At 39.3% G+C, this 20,422-nt stretch overlaps 1 non-coding gene and 1 pseudogene across 1 annotated transcript; both read left to right on the top strand.

Moving 5' to 3' along the window:
- LOC112779656 (4,5-DOPA dioxygenase extradiol-like) overlaps positions 1-20,422 on the top strand; it is a 181,168-nt pseudogene that overhangs the window by 122,557 nt on the left and 38,189 nt on the right.
- LOC112781436 (small nucleolar RNA R71) lies at positions 16,943-17,050 on the top strand. Its single transcript, XR_003192212.1, has one exon. It is a non-coding gene; the product is annotated as a small nucleolar RNA R71 (small nucleolar RNA).

The following is a 20,422-nucleotide window of genomic DNA, read 5'->3' on the forward strand; positions in this document are numbered from 1 at the left end:
CCACCTCTATTCCCTTGTTCAAAATCTTGTGCCCAAGGACAATCCCTTCAGTCACCATAAAGTGACATTTTTCCCAGTTTAAAACCAGGTTAGTCTCTTGGCATCTTTTCAGAACTAGTGTCAGGTGATCAAGACAGGAGCTAAATGAGTCTCCATATACTGAGAAGTCATCCATGAAGACTTCCAGAAATTTTTCCACTATATCAGAGAAAATAGAGAGCATGCATCTCTGAAAGGTTGCATGTGCATTACACAGCCCAAATGGCATCCTTCTGTAGGCAAATACTCCAGATGGACATGTGAATGCTGTTTTCTCTTGATCCTGGGGATCTACTGCAATTTGGTTGTAGCCTGAATAGCCATCCAAAAAGCAGTAATAATCATGACCTGCTAGTCTTTCTAGCATCTGGTCTATGAATGGTAAAGGAAAATGATCCTTTCTGGTGGCTGTATTGAGCCTTCTATAGTCAATACACATGCGCCACCCTGTAACTATTCTTGTAGGAACCAGTTCATTTTTTTCATTATGAACCATTGTTATGCCTCCCTTTTTGGGGACAACTTGGACAGGGCTCACCTAGGGGCTATCAGAAATAGGATAAATAATCCCAGCCTCCAGTAACTTGGTGACCTCTTTCTGCACCACTTCCTTCATGGCTGGATTTAACCGCCTTTGTGGTTGAACCACTGGCTTAGCATCATCCTTCAATAGGATCTTGTGCATGCATCTAGCTGGGCTTATGCCCTTAAGGTCACTTATGGACCACCCAAGAGCTGTCTTGTGTATCCTTAGCACTTGAAGTAGTGCTTCCTCTTCTTGTGGATTTAAAGCAGAGCTTATGATCACTGGAAAAGTGTCACCTTCTCCCAGAAATGCATATTTCAGGGATGGTGGTAATGGCTTGAGCTCGGGTTTAGGAGGTTTTTCCTCTTCCTGAGGAATTTTCAGAGGCTCTTTCAATTCCTCTGAATCCTCCAGATCAGGCTGAACATCTGTAAAGATGTCTTCCAGCTCTGATTCGAGACTCTCAGCCATGTTGATCTCCGCTACCAAAGAGTCAATAAGATCAACTTTCATGCAGTCTTTTGGTGTGTCTGGATGCTGCATGGCTTTGACAGCATTTAACTTGAACTCATCCTCATTGACCCTCAGAGTTACTTCCCCCTTTTGGACATCAATGAGAGTTCGTCCAGTTTCTAGGAAGGGTCTTCCTAGAATGAGAGTAGCACTCTTGTGCTCCTCCATTTCCAGCACTACAAAGTCAGTGGGAAAGGCGAATGGCCCAACCCTGACAATCATGTCTTCAATCACGCCTGATGGGTATTTAATAAAGCCATCAGCAAGTTGGAGACATATCCTGGTTGGTTTGACTTCTTCAGTTAAACCAAGCATTCTGATAGTGGATGCAGGTATTAGGTTGATGCTTGTCCCAAGATCACATAAAGCTGTCTTGGTGCAATCACCCTCTAATATGCATGGTATCATAAAGCTCCCGGGATCCTTAAGCTTTTCTGGGAAGCTTTTTAAAATGACTACACTGCATTCCTCAGTGAGGAGAACTCTTTCAGTTTCTCTCCAATCCTTCTTATGACTCAAGATCTCTTTCATGAACTTAGCATAAGAGGGTATTTGCTCAAGTGCCTCTACAAACGGAATCTTTATTTCAAGAGTCCTGAGGTAGTCTACAAAGCGAGCAAATTGCTTATCCTGCTCCTCTTGGCGGAGTTTTTGAGGATAAGGCATCTTGGCTTTGTATTCTTCAACCTTGGTTGCTGCAGGTTTATTTCCTGCAGAAGTGGTTGGAGAAGCCTTTTTAGAGGGGTTGTTATCAGCACTTGTGTATGTCTGATCCCTCACTGGCGTTTGAATGCCAGGGTTGGAAGCTTGATTGGCGTTGGACGCCAACTTCCTACCTGTTTCTGGCGTTTGAACGCTAGAACTGAGCTTCCATTGGGCGTTTGACGCTAGCTCATTGCCTGTTCCTGGCGTTTGAACGCCAGAGCTGTGCGTGGGTTGGGCGTTTAACGCCAACCTTGCATCCTCTTCTGGCGTTTGAACGCCAGAGTTGTTCCTCTCTGGGCCCTTACTGTCCTCAGGGGGATTTTGGATAATTTTTTGCTCATCCTCGTTCAGTTGTTCTTTTCTTGGCTTTCTGCTGCTCTGAAGTGAGGTATTTAATGTTTTCCCACTTCTTAATTGAACTGCCTAGCACTCTTCTGTTATCTGCTTTGATAACTGCTGTTTTGTCTGATTCAATTGTGCCTCCATATTTTTATTAGCATTTTTAGTGTCTTGTAGCATCTCCTTAAATTCTACTAGCTGTTTTGTTAGAAAACACAATTGTTGATTGAGTTTAGCAACTTGTTCTGGAGGATCAAGTTCAGTAGACACTGCTTTGGCTTCTTCTTTTATGGAGGACTCACTGCTTATGTACAGATGCTGATTTCTGGTAACTATATCAATAAGCTCTTGAGCCTCTTCAATAGTTTTCCTCATGTGTATAGATCTACCAGCTAAGTGGTCTAAGGACATCTGAGCTCCTTCTGTAAGCGCATAGCAGAAGACGTCTAATTGCACCCACTCTAAAAACATTTCAGAGGGGTATTTCCTTAGCATCCCTCTGTACCTCTCCCAGGCATTATAAAGGGATTCATCATCCTCTTGTTTAAAGTCTTGGATGTCCAGCTTTAGCTGTGTCATCCTTTTTGGAAGGAAATATTGATTCAGGAATTTGTCTGATAACTGTTTCGATGTCCTTATGCTTGCTGTGGGTTGGTTATTTAATAAATAAAATTTTTTTTTTGGAAAACTAAAAATTTGAAAAATCACAAGAAAAACAAGAAAAGACACAAAACAAGACAAACCAAAGATCAATCAAGTAAAATAAACAAGAATAACTTGAAGATTAAGAAAGAACAATGAACACAAATTCGAAAATTTGAAAGAGAATAAAAACATGCAATTGACACCAAACTTAAAATATGAAACTAAACTCAAAAAGAAAAACTCAATTATCAGTTTATAAAATTTTCGAAAAATTTAAAAAGAGAAAATAAGGCTTAAAGAAAAAGGAAATTTTAACCAAAAACAATAATAGAAGACTCTAAACCAAAAAGAAAATTTTTTCCTAATCTAAGCAACAAAATAAACCGTCAGTTGTCCAAACTCGAACAATCCCCGGCAACGGCGCCAAAAACTTGGTGCACGAAATTGTGATTCACACTTTTCACAACTCCGCACAACTAACCAGCAAGTGCACTGGGTCGTCCAAGTAATACCTTACGTGAGTAAGGGTCGATCCTACGGAGATTATCGGCTTGAAGTAAGCTATGGTTATCTTGTAACTCTTAGTCAGGATATCAATTATAATTATCAGTTGACTCGCAAATGAACCAGAGAGCATGGATTAAATACTTGTTATGCAGTAATGGAGAATATGTTGGAGTTTTGGAGATGCTTTGTCTTCCGAATCTCTGCTTTCCCCCTGTCTTCTTCTTCACGCACGCAAGGTTCCTCCTATGGCAAGCTGTATGTTGATGGATTACCGTTGTCAATGGCTACCATCCGTCCTCTCAGTGAAAATGGTCCAGGTGCGCTGTCACCACACGGCTAATCATCTGTCGACTCTCACTCATGCTGGAATAGGATCCATTGATCCTTTTGCGTCTGTCACTACGCCCAACCCTTGTGAGTTTGAAGCTTGTCACAGTCATTCAATCCCTGAATCCTACTCAGAATACCACAGACAAGGTTTAGACTTTCCAAATTCTCAAGAATGCTCCCAATGGATTCTAGCTTATACCACGAAGATTCTGATTAAGGAATTCAAGAGATACTCTTTCAATCGAAGGTAGAACGGAGGTGGTTGTCAGGCACATGTTCATAGGTTGAGAATGGTGATGAGTGTCATGGATCATCACATCCATCATATTGAAGTACGAATGAACATCTTAGATAGAAACAAGCATGTTTGAATAGAAAACAGATATAATTGCATTAATTCATCGAGACACAGCAGAGCTCCTCACCCCCAACAATGGAGTTTAGAGACTGATGCCGTCAAAGAGTACAAAATTCAGATCTAAAATGTCATGAGATACAAAATAAATTTCTAAAAGTTGTTTAAATACTAAACTAGTAACCTAGGTTTACAGAAAATGAGTAAACTAAGATAGATGGTGCAGAAATCCATTTCTGGGGCCCACTTGGTGTGTGCTGGAGCTGAGACTTGAGCTTTACACGTGCCTAGGCTGTTTCCAGAGTTGAACGCCAGGTTGTAACCTGTTTCTGGCGTTTAACTCCAACTTGTAACCTATTTCTGGCGTTTAACGCCAGAATGCAACATGGAACTGGTGTTGAACGCCAGTTTACATCATCTATCCTTGGACGAAGTATGGACTATTATATATTGCTGGAAAGCCCTGGATGTCCAATTTTCAATGCAATTGAGAGCGCACCAATTGGACTCCTGTAGCTCGAAAAAATCCATTCCGAGTACAGGGAGGTCAGTATCCAACAGTATTAGCAGTCCTTTTTCAGCCCGAATCAGATTTTTGCTCAGCTCCCTCAATTTCAGTCAGAAAATACCTGAAATTATAGAAAAACACACAAACTCATAGTAAAGTCTAGAAATATGAATTTTGCCTAGAAGCTAATAAAAATATACTAAAAACTAACTAAAACATACTAAAAACTACATGAAATTAACCCCAAAAAGCGTATAAAATATCCGCTCATCACAACACCAAACTTAAACTGTTGCTTGTCCCCAACAAACTAGAAAAATAAAATAGGATAAAAAGAAATTAAGAAGTAATAATATCTCAGAGTTTTGAGTGAAGCTCAGATTCAAATTAGATGAGCGGGGCTTTCAGCTTTTTGCTTCCGAACAGTTTTGGCATCTCACTTTATCCTTTGAAATTCAGAATGATTGGCATCCATAGGAACTCAGAATTCAGATAATATTATTGATTCTCCTAGTTTAGTATGTTGATTCTTGAACACAGCTACTTTATGAGTCTTGGCCGTGGCCCTAAGCACCTTGTTTTCCAGTATTACTACCGGATACATAAATGCCACAGACACATAGTTGGGTGAACCTTTTCAGATTGTGACTTAGCTTTGCTAAAGTCCCCAATTAGAGGTGTCCAGAGTTCTTAAGCACACTCTATTTTTGCTTTGGATCTTGACTTTAACCACTCAATCTCAAGTTTTCACTTGACACCTTCACGCCACAAGCACATGGTTAGGGACAGCTTGGTTTAGCCGCTTAGGCCAGGATTTTATTCCTTTAGGCCCTCCTATCCACTGATGCTCAAAGCCTTGGATCCTTTTTATTACCCTTTAAGCCAATAACCCTTTAAACCAAAAGGCAAGGGTAATAAAAAGGATCCAAGGCTTTGAGCATCAGCGGATAGGAGGGCCCAAAGGAATAAAATCCTGGCCTAAGCGGCTAAACCAAGCTGTCCCTAACCATGTGCTTGTGGCGTGAAGATGTCAAGCCAAAAGCTTGAGACTGAGCGGTTAAAGTCGAGGTCCAAAGCAAAAACAGAGTGTGCTTAAGAACCATGGACACCTCTAATTGGGGACTTTAGCAAAGCTGAGTCACAATCTGAAAAGGTTCACCCAATTATGTGTCAGTGGCATTTATGTATCTGGTGGTAATACTGGAAAACAAAATGCTTAGGGCCACGGCCAAGACTCATAAAGTAGCTGTGTTCAAGAATCAACATACTGAACTAGGAGAATCAATAACACTATCTAAATTCTAAGTTCCTATAGATGCCAATCATTCTGAACTTCAATGGATTAAGTGAGATGCCAAAACTGTTTAGAGGCAAAAAGCTACTAGTCCCGCTCATCTAATTGGAGATAAGTTTCATTGATATTTGGAATTTATAGTATATTCTCTTCTTTTTATCCTATTTGATTTTCAGTTGCTTGGGGACAAGCAACAATTTAAGTTTGGTGTTGTGATGAGCGGATAATTTATACGCTTTTTGGCATTGTTTTTACATAGTTTTTAGTATGATTTAGTTAGTTTTTAGTATATTTTTATTAGTTTTTAAATAAAAATCACATTTCTGGACTTTACTATGAGTTTGTGTGTTTTTCTGTGATTTCAGGTAATTTATGGCTGAAATTGAGGGACTTGAGCAAAAATCAGATTCAGAGGCTGAAGAAGGACTGCAGATGCTATTGGATTCTGACCTCTCTGCACTCAAAGTAGATCTTCTAGAGCTATAGAAGTCCAAATGGTGTGCTCTCAATTGCGTTGGAAAGTAGACATCCAGGGCTTTCTATCAATATATAATAGTCCATACTTTGCCCGAGTTTAGATGACGCAAACTGGCATTCAACGCCAGCTCTCTGCCCTATTCTGGCGTTTAATGCCAGAAACAAGTTGCAAAGCAGAGTTAAACACCAGAAATAGGTTACAAACTAGTGTTTAACTCCAAGGAAGACCTCTACACGTGAAAGTTTCAATGCTCAACCCAAGCACACACCAAGTGGGCCCGGAAGTGGATTTCTGCATCATTTACTTATTTCTGTAAACCCTAGGTTACTAGTTCAATATAAATAGGACCTTTTATTATTGTATTGAGAATCTTGGTCATTCTGGTTCCCTCTCTGGGGCCGAAGCCAATGAATACCATTATCACTTATGTATTTTCAACGGTAGAGTTTCTACACACCATAGATTAAGGTGTGGAGCTCTGCTGTTCCTCATGAATTAATGCAAAGTACTATTGTTTTTCTATTCAATTCAAGCTTATTCTTATTCTAAAATATTCATTCGCACCCAAGAACATGATAAATGTGATGATTATGTGACGCTCATCACCATTCTCATTTATGAACGCGTGCATGACAACCACTTCCGTTCTATATGAAGACAAGCTAGAATGAGTATCTCTTAGATATCTAATACAGGGGACCGAGTCCGAGATATTAGAGTCTTCGTGGTATAAGCTAGAATTATTGGCTGCCATTCTTGAGATCCAGAAAGTCTAAACCTTGTCTGTGGTATTCTGAGTAGGATCTGGGAAGGGATGGCTGTGACGAGTTTCAAACTCGCGAGTGCTGGGCGTAGTGACAGACGCAAAAGGATTACTGAATCCTATTCCAGCAGGATCGAGAACCGACAGATGATTAGCCGTGCGGTGACAGCGCATTTTGGATCATTTTTACTGAGAAGACAGGATGTAGCCATTGACAACGGTGATGCCCAACATACAGCTTGCCATGGAAAGGAGTATGAAGGATTGGATGAAAGCAGTAGGAAAGCAGAGATTCATAAGGAACTAAGCATCTCTATACGCTTATCTGAAATTCTCACCAATGAATTGCATAAGTATCTCTATCTTTATTTTACGTCTTAATTATATTTTAATTATTAAAACTCTATAATTATTTGAATCCGCCTGACTGAGATTTGCAAGATGACCATAGCTTTCTTCAAGCCGACAATCTCCGTGGGATCGACCCTTACTCACGTAAGGTTTATTACTTGGACGACCCAGTGCACTTGCTGGTTAGTTGTGCGAAGTTGTGACAAAGAACTAAGATTATGAACGTGCGTATTAAGTTTTCAGTGTCGTTACCAAGGAATGAACGATCACGATTTCGTACACCAATCAGCTTCAACAAGAATGCCTTTGTCCTTGTTTCTACTTATATGAAAGAGAAGAGAACAAGAAAGTATGGAATCCTCTATGTCACAGTATAGAGATTCCTTGAGGTGTCAGAGGAAAACAGGAATAGGGGGATGAGGTAGGTAGATAAGAATTCGAACATACAAAGAAGGAGAGAGAGTCTGAATTGCTAATTGAGGAGGAGTGTTAGTCCTTAAATAGAAGGAGGTGAGGAGGGGGAAACATTTTCGAAAACAAGTTTTTAAATAAAACTAAAAATTTTAAAATAACTAAAAAGAATTTTGAAAAAGTGGTTGATGGTTTTTCGAAAATTAAAAGTGAGAAAGTGGTTAGATAATTTTGAAGAAGATTTTGAAATTAGTAATAAAAAAGATATGATTGAAAATTATTTTAAAAAAGATGTGATTGAGAAGATATGGTTGAGAAACAATTTAAAAAGATTTGATTTTTTTTAAATTGATAACTTGACTAACAAGAAATTTAAAAGATATGATTCTGAAATTCAAATATTGAACCTTTCTTAACAAGAAAGTAACAAACTTGAGATTTTTGAATCAAATCATTAATTGTTAGCAAGGATTTTTGAAAATAATGAGAGAAAAATGAAAAACATTTGATTTTTGAAAAAGATATGATTAAAAATATTTGATTTTGAAAGATATGATTTCAAAAATAAGAATTAAAACATGAAAATTTGAAAAAGATTTGATTGAAAACTAACATGCCTCCTTTGTGTCATCCTGGCGTTAAACTCCCAGAATGGTATCCATTCTGGCGTTTAACGCCCAAAATACTACCTTTTTGGGCATTTAACGCCCAGCCAGGCGTTTGAACGCCAGAAATCCTTCCTTACTGGGCGTTTTTCTGAACTCCCAGCTTTTTCTCTGTGATTCCTCTGCTATATGTTCTGAATCTTCAATTCTCTGTATTATTGACTTGAAAAGATATATTTTTGAATTTTTGAATTTTTTTATGATGAGAGAGAAAAACAACAGAATGAAACTAAACATGGAAAATTAAGATCAAAATAAATAATGCATGCAAGAACACTTTGAATGCCAAGATGAACACCAAGAACACTTTGAAGAACATGATGAATATCAAGAACATATTTTTGAAAATTTTCAAGAAAACAAAGACATGCAAGACACCAAACTTAGAAGTTTGTATACTAGGGACAATAACAATTTGAAAATGCATATGAAAAACAACAAAAGACACCAAACAGGAGAGTTTAAAGATCAGAACAAAGAAAATCATCAAGAACAACTTGAAGATCAACAAAGAATATAATGCATAAAATTTCGAAAAATGCAAGAAAAAGAAAAACATGCACTTGACACCAAACTTAAAATTTGACACTAGACTCAAACAAGAAACACAAAATATTTTTGGTTTTATGGTTTTATAAATTTATTTGTATTTTTCGAAAGTGTTTTGAAAAAAAAGAAAATAAGGAATTCAAAATTCTTAATGAGAATTCCAGGAATCATGCAATGTTAGTCTAAAGCTCCGGTCCAGGAATTAGACATGGCTTACTAGCCAGCCAAGCTTTAAGTGAAAGCTTCGGTCTAAAACACTAGACATGGCCACTGGCCAGCCAAGCTTTAGCAGATCATTACATTCAACAGCAAGATTGATAGAAATCAACAAGCTCTTCTGATGATAAGTTGAAGCCTCGGTCCAAAAGATTAGACTTGGCTTAACAGCCAGCCAGACTTCACATATCATCTGAAACTATAGAATCCATTCTTGAGAATTCTGAAGAACAGAATAAAATTTTTTTGAAATTTTTTTTCGAAAATTAAAAATAAAAGCTTTAAACATAAAATAAAATTACCTAATCTAAGCAACAAGATGAACCGTCAGTTGTCGAAACTCGAACAATCCCCGACAACGGCGCCAAAAACATGGTGCACAAAATTACAGTCACACTTTTGCAATTCCGCACAACTAACCAGCAAGTGCACTGGGTCGTCTAAGTAATACCTTACGTGAGTAAGGGTCGATCCCATGGAGATTGTCGGCTTGAAGCAAGCTATGGTCATCCTTGTAAATCTCAGTCAGGCAAATTCAAATGGTTATGAGGTTTTGATAATTAAAATATAATTAAAATAGAAAATAAGATAGAAATACTTATATAATTCATTGGTAGGATTTCAGATAAGTGTATGGAGATGATTTGTTGCTTTTGAACCTCTACTTTCCTACTGCCTTCTTCCAGCCATGCGTTACCTCCTTCCATGGTAAGCTGTATGATCCTCTCGGATGAAAACAAATCCATCTGCGTTGTCACCACAGGGCTAATCATCTGTCGGTTCCTGCTAGCGCCGGAATAGGACCATTGTCCTTTTGCACACTATCACTGCGCCCAACATTCGCAGGTTTGAAACTCGTCACAGTCATCCCTTTCCAGATCCTACTCAGAATACCACAGACAAGGTTTAGACTTTTCGGATCTCCAGAATGCTACCAATGGTTCTAGCCTATACCACGAAGACTCTGATCTCATGGAATGGAAGGCTCTGTTGTCAGGAGAGGCAACCATGCATCGTGAACCAGGAGGCTAAGAGATACACACTCAAGCTATTGCAGATAGAACGGAAGTGTTTGTCAGGCACGTGTTCATAAGTGAGAATGGTGATGAGTGTCACGGATAATCACATTCATCAGGTTAAAGTGCGAGTGAATATCTTAGAATAAGAAGTAGGCGTGAATTGAATAGAAGAACAATAGTACTTGCATTAATTCATGAAGAACAGCAGAGCTCCACCCCTTAATCTTTGGGGTGTAGAAACTCCACCGTTTAAAATACATAAGAACAAGGTCTAGGTGGTGTACGAAATTGTGATCATCAATGGCGCCAACAGCTTGGTACGCACAATTGTAATCTCAACTCTTTATCACAACTCCGCACAACTAACCAGCAAGTGCACTGGGTCGTCCAAGTAATAAACCTTACGTGAGTAAGGGTCGATCCCACAGAGATTGTCAGCATGAAGCAAGCTATGGTCATCTTGTAAATCTCAGTCAAGCAGATTCAAATGGTTATGGAGAATTGATAATTAAAAGATAAATAAAACATAAAACAAAGATAGAGATACTTATGTAATTCATTGGTAGGAATTTCAGATAAGCGTATGAAGATGCTTTGTTCCTTCTGAACCTCTGCTTTCCTGTTGCCTTCTTCCAATCATTCATACTCCTTTCCATGGCAAGCTTATGTTGGGTTTCACCGTTATCAATGGCTACCTCCCGTCCTCTTAGTGAAAATGGTCCAAACGCGCTGTCACCGCACGGCTAATCAGTTGTTGGTTCTCGATCATGTTGGAATAGGATCCATTGATCCTTTTGCATCTGTCACTACGCCCAACAATCGCGAGTTTGAAGCTCGTCACAGTCATTCCTTCCCAGATCCTACTCGGAATACCACAGAAAAGGTTTAGACTTTCCGGATCTCAGGAATACTGCCAATTGATTCTAGCCTATTCCACAAAGACTCTGATCTCATGGAATGGAAGGCTCGGTTGTCAGGTGAGGCAACCATGCGTCATGAATCAGGAGGCTAAGAGATACGCACTCAAGCTATTGCAAGTAGAACAGAGGTGGTTGTCAGGCATGTATTCATAGGTGAGAATGATGATGAGTGTCACGGATCATCACATCCTTAAGGTAGAAGAACGAGTGTATATCTTAGAGAAGAAGTAGGCGTGAATTGAATAGGAAAACAATAGTACTTTGCATTAATTCATGAGGAATAGCAGAGCTCCACACCTTAATTTATGGTGTGTAGAAACTCTACCGTTGAAAATACATAAGAACAAAAGGTCTAGGCATGGCCGAATGGCCAGCCTCCCAAAGCGTGAACATACAAGTTCCAAGATGAAAAGTATGATCAAGTGTGTAAAATACAATAGCAAAAGATCCTATTTGTAGAAAACTAGTAACCTAGGGTTTACAAAAATGAGTAAATGATGCAGAATCCACTTCCGGGCCCACTTGGTGTGTGCTTGGGCTGAGCATTGAAGCTTTCACGTGTAGAGACTTTTCTTGGAGTTAAACGCCAGCTTTTGTGCCAGTTTGGGTGTTTAACTCCAGCTTTTATGCCAATTCTGACGTTTTGACGCCAGAATTTCTATGTTGACTTGGAATGCCGGTTTGGGCCATCAAATCTCAGAAAACGTATGGACTACTATATATTGCTAGAAAGCCCAGGATGTCAACTTTCCAACGCAATTGAGAGCACGCCAATTGGGCTTTTGTAGCTCCAGAAAATCCACTTCGAGTGTAGGGAGGTCAGAATCCAACAGCATCTGCAGTCCTTTTTCAGCCTCTGAATAAGATTTTTGCTCAGGTCCCTCAATTTCAGCCAAAAAATACCTGAAATCACAGAAAAACACATAAACTCATAGTAAAGTCTAGAAATGTGATTTTTATTTAAAAACTAATAAAAACATAATAAAAACTAGCTAAAACATACTAAAAACATACTAAAAATAATGCCAAAAAGCGTATAAATTATCCGCTCATCACAACACCAAACTTAAATTGTTGCTTGTCCCCAAGCAACTGAAAATCAAATAGGATAAAAAGAATAGAATATACAATGAATTCCAAAAACATCTATGAAGATCAGTCTTAATTAGATGAGCGGGGCTTTTAGCTTTTTGCTTCTGAACAGTTTTGGCATCTCACTTTATCCTTTGAATTTCAGAATGATTGGCATCTATAGGAACTCAGAATTCAGATAGTGTTATTGATTCTCCTAGTTTAGTATGTTGATTCTTGAACACAGCTACTTTATGAGTCTTGGCCGTGGCCCTAAGCATTTTGTTTTCCAGTATTACCACCAGATACATAAATGCCACAGACACATAACTGGGTGAACCTTTTCAGATTGTGACTCAGCTTTGCTAGAGTCCCCAATTAGAGGTGTCCAGAGCTCTTAAGCATAGTCTTTTTGCTTTGGACCATGACTTTAACCGCTCAGTCTCAAGTTTTCACTTGACACCTTCAGGCCACAAGCACATGGTTAGGGACAGCTTGGTTTAGCCGCTTAGGCCAGGATTTTATTTCTGTGGGCCCTCCTATCCACTGATGCTCAAAGCCTTGGATCCTTTTTATTTTACCCTTGCCTTTTGATTTAAAGGGCTATTGGCTTTTTCTGTTTGCTTTTCTTCCTTTTTTTATTCACTGCTTTTTGTTGCTTCAAGAATCATTTTAATGATTTTTCAAATCATCAATAACATTTCTCCTTTTCCATCATTCTTTTATGAGCCAACAATTTTAACATTCATAAACAACAAATTCAAAAATATGCACTGTTCAAGCATTCATTCAGAAGAACAAAAAGTATTGCCACCACATTAAAATAATTAAACTATTTTAAAATTCAAAATTCATGTACTTCTTTTTCTTTTTGTAATTTAAAAACATTTTTCATTTAAGAAAGGTGATGCATTCATAGGATATTCATAACTTTAAGACATAGACTCTAAGACACTAGCGATCATGTAATAAAGACACAAACATAGATAAACATAAAGCATAAAAATTCGAAAAACAGAAAATAAAGAACAAGGAAATTAAAGAACGGGTCCACCTTAGTGATGGCGGCTAGTTCTGCCTCTTGAAGATCTTATGGAGTGCTTGAGCTCCTCAATGTCTCTTCCTTGCCTTTGTTGCTCCTCTCTCATGACTCTTTGATCTTCTCTAATTTCATGGAGGAGGATGGAATGCTCTTGGTGCTCCACCCTTAGTTGTCCCATATTGGAACTTAATTCTCCTAGGGAGGTGTTGATTTGCTCCCAATAGTTTTGTGGAGGAAAATGCATCCCTTGAGGCATCTCAGGGATTTCATGATGAGGAATTTTCTCATGCTCTTGTCCATGAGTGGAATCTCTTGTTTGCTCCATCCTTTTCTTAGTAATGGGCTTGTCCTCATCAATGAGGATGTCTTCCTCTATGTCAATTCCAGCTGAATTGCAGAGATGACAAATGAGATGAGGGAAGGTTAACCTTGCCAAAGTAGAAGACTTGTCCGCCACCTTGTAGAGTTCTAGGGATATAACCTCATGAACTTCTACTTCCTCTCCAATCATGATGCTATGGATCATGATAGCTCGGTCTATAGTAACTTCAGACCGGTTGCTAGTGGGAATGATTAAGCGTTGGATGAACTCCAACCATCCCCTAGCCACGGGCTTGAGGTCATGCCTTCTTAGTTGAACCAGCTTTCCTCTTGAATCTCTTTTCCATTGAGCACCCTCTTCACAAATGTCTATGAGGACTTGGTCCAACCTTTGATCAAAGTTGACCCTTCTAGTGTAGGGGTATGCATCTCCTTGCATCATTGGCAAGTTGAATGCTAACCTTACATTTTTCGGACTAAAATCTAAGTATTTTCCCCGAACCATTGTAAGCCAATTCTTTGGGTCCGGGTTCACACTTTGATCATGGTTCTTGGTGATCCATGGATTGGCATAGAACTCTTGAACCATTAAGATTCTGACTTGTTGAATGGGGTTGGTGAGAACTTCCCAACCTCTTCTTCGAATCTCATGTCGGATCTCCGGATATTCACCCTTTTTGAGCTTGAAAGGGACCTCGGGAATCACTTTCTTCTTGGCCACAACTTCATAGAAGTGGTCTTGATGCACCCTTGAGATGAATCTCTCCATCTCTCATGACTCAGAGGTGGAAGCTTTTGCCTTTCATTTCCTCTTTCTAAAGGTTTCTCCGGCCTTTGGTGCCATAAATGGTTATGGAAAAACAAAAAGCAACGCTTTTACCACACCAAACTTAGAAGGTTTGCTCGTCCTCGAGCAAAAGAGGAAAGAAGAGAGTAGAAGAAGAAGAAATAGAGGAGATGAAGGGGGTTAGTGTTTCGGCCAAGGGGGTGAAGTAGTGTTTAAGATGTGTGAAAATGAAGGAGTGAAGATGGGTTTATATAGGAGTGGAGAGAGGTGTAGGGTTCGGCCATGTATGGGTGGGTTTGGGAGGGAAAGTGATTTGAATTTGAATGGTGAGGTAGGTGGGGTTTTATGATGGATGGATGTGGATTGGTGAAGGGATTATAGAGAAAAGGGTAGGATTTGATAGGTGAGGGGTTTTTGGGGAAGAGGTATTGAGTTGATTGGTGAAGGGTATTTGGGGAAGAGTGTTATGAAAAGGTGTGAAGAAGAGAGAGAGTGAGTTGAGGTTGGTGGGGATCCTGTGGAGTCCACAGATCCTGAGGTGTCAAGGATTTCTCATCCCTGCACCAATTAGGCGTGCAAAATGCCCTCTGTTGCCAATCCTGGCATTAAACGCTAGGTTGCTGCCCGTTTCTGGCGTTTAACGCCAGCTTCTTGCCCTTTTCTGGCGTTAAATGCCAGTCTAGTGCCCATTTCTGGCGTTAAACGCCAGTAGGCTTCTCCTCCAGGGTGTGCTATTTTTCATTCTGTTTTTCAATTTATTTTTGCTTTTTCAATTGTTTTTGTGAATTCACATGATCATCAACCTACAAAAAACATAAAATAACAATGAAAAATAGAAATTTAACATGGATAAGTAAAATTGGGTTGCCTCCCAACAAGCGCTTCTTTAATGTCAGTAGCTTGACAGTGGGCTCTCATAGAGCCTCACAGATACTCAGAGCATGATGATGGCCTCTCAACACCAAAGTTAGAGTTTGGTTGTGGCCTCCCAACACCAAACTTAGAGTTTTAATGTGGGGGTTTTGTTTGACTCTGCATTGAGAGAAGCTTTTCATGCTTCCTCTCCATGGTTACAGAGGGAGATCCTTAGCGTTAAACACAAGGGAGTCCTCATTCACTTGAAGGACCAATTCTCCTCTGTCAACATCAATCACAGCTTTTGCTGTGGCTAGGAAGGGTCTGCCAAGGATGATGGATTCATCCATATACTTCCCAGTGTCTAGGATTATAAAATCAGCAGGGATGTAGTGTTCTTCAACCTTTACCAAGACATCCTCTACAAGTCCATAAGCCTGTTTTCTTGAATTGTCTTCCATCTCTAGTGAGATTCTTGCAGCTTGTACCTCAAGAATTCCTAGCTTCTCCATTACAGAGAGAGGCATGAGGTTTATGCTTGACCATAGGTCACACAGAGCCTTCTCAAAGGTCATGGTGCCTATGGTACAAGGTATTGAGAACTTTCCAGGATCCTGTCTCTTTTGAGGTAATCTCTGCCAAGTCAAGTCATCTAGTTCTTTGGTGAGCAAGGGGGGTTCATCCTCCCAAGTCTCATCACCAAATAACTTGGCATTTAGCTTCATGATTGCTCCAAGGTACTTAGCAACTTGTTCTTCAGTAATATCTTCATCCTCTTCAGAGGAAGAATACTCATCAGAGCTCATGAATGGGAAAAGTAAATTCAATGGAATCTCTATGGTCTCAGTGTGAGCCTCAAATTCCCATGGTTCCTTATTAGAAAACTCCTTGGAGGCCGGTGGACGTCCATTGAGGTCTTCCTCAGTGGAGATCACTGCCTCTTCCTCCTCTCCAGGTTCGGCTATGTGGGTTATGTTGATGGCCTTGCACTCTCCTTTTGGATTTTCTTCTGTATTGCTTGGAAGAGTACTAGGAGGGAGTTCAGTAACTTTCTTGCTCAGCTGACCCACTTGTGCCTCCAAATTTCTAATGGAGGACCTTGTTTCAGTCATGAAACTTTGAGTGGTTTTAATTAAATCAAATACTATAGTTGCTAATTCAGAGTGGCTCTGCTTAGAATTCTCTGTTTGTTGCTGAGAAGATGATGGAAAAGGCTTGCTATTGCTAAACCTATTTCTTCCACCATTATTGTTGTTGAAGCCTTGTTGAGGCCTCTGTTGATCCTTCCATGAGAGGTTTGGATGATTTCTCCATGAAGGATTATAGGTGCTTCTATAGGGTTCTCCCATGTAATTCACCTCTTCCATTGCTGGGTTCTCAGGATCATAAGTTTCTTCTTCAGATGAAGCTTCTTTGGTACTGCCTGTTGCTGCTTGCATTCCAGACAGACTCTGAGAAATCATATTGACTTGTTGAGTCAATATTTTGTTCTGAGCCAATATGGCATTCAGAGTGTCAATCTCAAGAACTCCTTTCTTCTGATTTGTCCCATTATTCACAGGATTCCTTTCAGAAGTGTACATAAATTGGTTATTTGCAACCATTTCAATGAGTTCCTGAGCTTCTGCAGGCGTCTTCTTCAAATGAAGAGATCCTCCAGCAGAGCTATCCAATGACATCTTGGACAGTTCAGATAGACCATCATAGAAAATACCTATGATGCTCCATTCTAAAAGCATGTCAGAAGGACACCTTCTGATCAATTGCTTGTATCTTTCCCAGGCTTCATAGAGGGATTCACCTTCCTTCTGTCTGAAGGTTTGGACTTCCACTCTAAGCTTGCTCAATTTTTTCTTCTGAATTTCTGCATTATTTACTTATTTCTGTAAACCCTAGGCCACCAGTTTATAAATAGTGTTCGATCGATTACGTATTAATCAATGAGAAATCTTATGTAAATACCATGGAATAAGGTTTGATCCTATTCATGGAGATTCTGTAAATATTCTATTCCAAAAAAAGAGAAAATTAAAATATATATATTTCTTATTTCTTGTTAAATATACTCATAAATTGAGTATCTAATATATCGCATTTATTAGTATTCTAGATTTAGAATACTATACATATTAATATTATACCTTGGATTTTGATGAGAAAACTATTCTTACACTGAAAAAAAGTGTTTTTATAGTGTTCTTTTCTCACTAGGTGGTATATAGTGAGAAAAATATTCGTATATGGGAAATGAAAGAGTTCAATTATAAATATTAAATTTAAATAAGTAGTTAGGATTAGACTATAAAATTTTAAAAAAATATATATGTGTAATTAATGTGTTTAAAATTAAAAAAATGTGTAACTAATTTTCTTAAAATTATAGAAAGAGAGACTAATTAATTTTAAAGTATATTTATAATTTTAAATATTTTTAATTATATTATTTAAAATATAATTCAATATATGAGTTATAAAATAAAATAATTTTATCTGTTAATAAAATAAGTTGATTGGTCCATAAATAAATAATATATATGTAAATATTATAAATAAATAATACAAGTAAATATAATATTACTGCATGATTTAGTTTTCATTTAATAAAAAAATAAAATGAATTTTTTTTCCTCCAATGAAATTATTTTCATTGATTTTGTGTAGAGTAATCAATAAACATAAGAACAAATATTTTTAAAATCATCTGATTTTTTTTGTATTTATTTTTGTAAAATTGTTGTTGGATTAGTTATAATTGGCGAAATGTGGAGGCTGAGTCAAATGACGACGACGACGACGATGCAGATACGAAATTCGGGGAAAAGGAGAGTGGGGGCTGATGACTTGCATCATCTACCCTTTTTATTGCATAAAAAGGACAATAAAAGAGCATAATCTCATTTGATCATTGCAATTCATGCATCATTTGATGCATATTATGGTACATTGCTTTGAAATGAGTTTGTGCTGAATTTCAGGTGAAAAAGACATCAAAAAAGGGGAGAAAACAACATAACAAGCTGGGCGTGTGAAACTGGCGTGCCACTTGGAACAAACGGCACAAAATTGCATGGGCGTGGCACGCCAGTGTAGTTTTCCAGAGAACAATAATGAAGGCCACTGAATGGGTGTGGCACGCCTAACCCCTCGCATACTATGGGCGTGCCACTTGAGCCATAGGGCATGGCACGCCAGTGCATCACTCTAGAAGGGACCATCACCTGGGCGTGCCACTTGGTATTGAAGGCATGGCACGCCAGCTTCAATCACATGGGCATTCCACTTGATAAGCCAGGCATGGCACGCCAAGCTTGAGAAATCCACACAACAAGGGGCGTGCCACTTGAGCATCAAGGTGTGGCACGATAGTACAAGTTTCCAGAGAAGGAGTTGAAGGCACAAAAGGCTGAGCGTGCCACTTGGTGTCAAAGGCGTGGCACGCCAATGAACAAAAGGGCAAAGCAAAGGCTAGGCGTGCCACTTGGTGTCAAAGGCATGGCACAATAGCTCTAGCTTCTTACTTGGGCGTGCCATTTGAATGCTAGGCGTGGCACGCCAGCCACTGGAACAAAGAAGAATAATGGGCGTGGCACGCCAGAAGCTGGACGTGGAACGCCAGTTATATTTTCCAGAGAGGAAGATGGGAGGCCAACCATATGGGGCATGCCACTTGAGTCTTAGGCGTGGCACACCATCATCACCAATCAACCAAGAGAAGCCCTGGGTGTGCCACTTGAGTTCTGGGCGTGGCACGCCAGCTACTGGAACCAAGCACACAAATGGGCGTGGCACGCCAAACCCTGGGCGTGCTACGCTAGTTCAGTTTTCCAGAGAGAAAGTCAAAGCACACATAATGGGCATGGCACACCAGACCCTGGGCGTGCCATGCCAGTTCAACTTTCCAGAAGCAAGAAGAAGAGGGAGAAGGCCTGGGCATGCCACTTGGGCTCGAAGGCGTGGCACGCCAGGCTATCCAAGGTTTTCAAAAAGGCCTGGGCGTGCCACTTGAAGTCGAAGGCGTGGCACGCCAGGCTATACAAGTGTTTAAATAACCCTGGGCGTGCCACTTGGGCTCGAAGGCGTGGCACGCCAGGGAGGCCAATGAAGGAAGGCGTGCGACTTGAGAGTTGGGCGTGGCACGCCAAGCCAGATTCAGAGTTAGGCGTGGCACGCCACTGAAGCGGCAACCACACGCCAGCTGGGAGATCACATTTATTGAGTTTTTTTCCCTCCAAATTGTATTTTTCTTTTCACTTTTGTAATTCCTTTATTTTCTAGAGCTAGAAGTAGTATAAGTACACCTTGAAGATACTGAAAAAGGGGTTAAGCAGTTAGGTAGCTAAGTTGTGGAGCTATTAGATATAGTTAGATTTACTTTTCACTTTATCATCTTTTCCATCTCTTATACTTTCCTCTGAGCTATGAGTAGCTAAATTCCCTCTCATTGAGAGAGGGACCTCTGTTATACTTGATGGATTAATGATAGTAAATTTTTTCTTCTCTTCATCTTCTCTTTGATTTGCTAGAAGGAATTTCAGTTTAATGTTAATGTTCAATCACCTTGGAAAAGGGGTTGAATGTAAAATGGATTTCATGGGAACCTTGGAAAAGGAAACATGAAACCATGCTAGAAATCCCTTTTCACACTTGAGTAGGATCCGGGTTTTGGTGTTTGGATATGGTGACATACAATCCTCCCTCTACTTGGACCTATGATGATGTGTGGTATAATCAGGGACCAAGCATATCTCTCTTCATCAGCAATTAAACCAAGGAATTGGCTATTGATCAAGATCTGAGAGATTGAGTCACCAAGGGATTGGGCTCAATCAATCATGATTGTCAAGAGGTCAATGAATTGCATGATTGAAAAAGATATGAGCTGGATATAATCCAAAGAGACAACATCTCATGATCTCAATAAATCTCCCTATTCTTATCTTTCACTTTCTTTATAGCTTTTTTTACATTCTGCAAATCTCCATTCCCATTTACAATTAAGTCATTTAAGTTTCTGCCCTTTACATTCCTACCTTTTCCATTTCTGTATTTTACTGCTTTTCTTTACTTTTGAGTCATTTATAATTCTACCAATTTATAATTCTGCAATTACAATCTATTCTGTTTAGCTTGACTAATTCACCAATTGATTAAAATTGCTCAAATCTACCAATCTCTGTGGATACGATCCCACTCCACTGTGGGTTATTACTTGA

This window comes from Arachis hypogaea, chromosome 19 (genome assembly GCF_003086295.3).
Source record: "Arachis hypogaea cultivar Tifrunner chromosome 19, arahy.Tifrunner.gnm2.J5K5, whole genome shotgun sequence".
NCBI classification, from domain to species: domain Eukaryota; kingdom Viridiplantae; phylum Streptophyta; class Magnoliopsida; order Fabales; family Fabaceae; genus Arachis; species Arachis hypogaea.